This window comes from Lygodium microphyllum, chromosome 26 (assembly GCF_053477565.2).
Source record: "Lygodium microphyllum isolate KBCC chromosome 26, Lygodium_microphyllum_v1.1.10, whole genome shotgun sequence".
NCBI lineage: Eukaryota > Viridiplantae > Streptophyta > Polypodiopsida > Schizaeales > Lygodiaceae > Lygodium > Lygodium microphyllum.
The window spans coordinates 112,917,565-112,919,231 of NC_141160.1; the positions used below are offsets into that span (position 1 = coordinate 112,917,565).

The following is a 1,667-nucleotide window of genomic DNA, read 5'->3' on the forward strand; positions in this document are numbered from 1 at the left end:
TAATAGCTTCAATGTTTGAATATTCTAATGTCCTTTGTAGCACTATAAAGGAAACCCTTTACTTTATTGTCACACATTTCTTCTTCTTTCTCTTGAAGTTTCCCTTGGAGTTTACAAAGCTCAGCGTTAGTCACTTGAAGGTAAAGCATGCCACCATACGTGTATCATTTCCAAAGCATATATATATATATTACCTTCTTGAAAGTATCTTCTTATGTTTATAGGTGCATGCACAAATGTAGGTGTGACACGAAGGTACCTTTACTTTTCAAGCCCATATATCCAAGCGCATAAGTGGATATTTCTACCCCTTTATTAATTGGCTCCCTTTTTTCCTTTATTTTTAGGTAATATGGACAAATGCCAATTCGATTCCCATGTTGATGGTGAAGAGAACGCTATCTCTCAATCCACATTCTCTCAATCCACTTACTATCCCTTCTCAACCTCTCCTTTCTCCATGCCACCCAATGGCTTCACCACCATGTTAACATCCCCCTCACTTACCTTCCCCTTCTTCTTTAGAACACCCCCCCCCAAACACACTTGGCTCCTAAACCACCAAGCTCTTCTCCTCAAGCACCTCCTAAACCACGGAGCCCTTCTCCTCGAGCATCTTTATCTGCTTCACAAACCATGGAGAATGGTCCTAGTCTGAACCCAATGGCTTTGCAACCCTCCAAACCTTGTGCTAAACCTTCAAAGAAGCAGGCCTTAGAGCTCGATAATGAAGTAACAAAATATGCTTCATCAAAGAAGCAACGTATCCCAAAGAAGAAAGGTGTAGTGGACCTCATCAATGATGATGACAATGACACCAAGGGGAAAGGCAAGTGGAAGGATTTTTGGGTCGACCAACTCATTCATGTTCGAGGCGGCATGAATGAGGAATTTGGAAACCCCCAAAAACAAGGTGTGAACCTTGGGCCAAAGTAGTGGACAAATTGTCTTCTACTTACCATGACTTTGACAAAGACGTTGAAGCATGTCGAAAAAGGTGGACTACAGTATTAGGTCAATACAGGATTGATAAGGCTCATAATTTAGTGTCTAGAAACGGCATGCATCACACTTGCAAGTGGTATGATGTAGTGGATGAATACTATCATAATAGATCATTCGTCAATTGTGTCTCCCATGCGATATCTACCACTTCTAACCATAATGTGGATGTTATGGGGGATGAGACAACTATTGAGGGAGATTCTCAATCAAACCAAAGCAAAGTTCAACCATCTTTGTCTTCATCTCGTCACACCACTCCTAAATGTGAAGATTCTTTGGCTAACATGGCCAAAACTGGTCGAGCACTTCTTGATCATCTCAAGGAGACCTCACTTCAACAAGAGGCTATAGAGAATAGGTGCCTAGATATCCTTGCACAATTCCGAGCTACCATGGTTGGATTTCTTGATCAAGCTAATAAATAAGTCAAAATAACTTGTAATGATTGAATCTTTATTAATGTATTAACTTGTCAATAGTTAGCTTGTGCTATCAATGCCTGCTATAAAAAATAGCATAAGGGAATATTTAATCTCACTAATATATATGTGTGTATTGAAGACCTAATACAAGGGAATAATTCTTCTAACTAACATAGATGTGTGCATGTAGGTTATAATGGTAATCTCCAAAAATATGGCCTTATTTTGTGCATGGTTGTG

At 39.6% G+C, this 1,667-nt stretch overlaps 1 pseudogene; it reads left to right on the plus strand.

Moving 5' to 3' along the window:
• The first annotated feature begins 352 nt into the window (after window positions 1–352).
• Window positions 353–1,430, plus strand: LOC148013695 (uncharacterized; annotated as a pseudogene).
• Window positions 1,431–1,667: the final 237 nt, after the last annotated feature.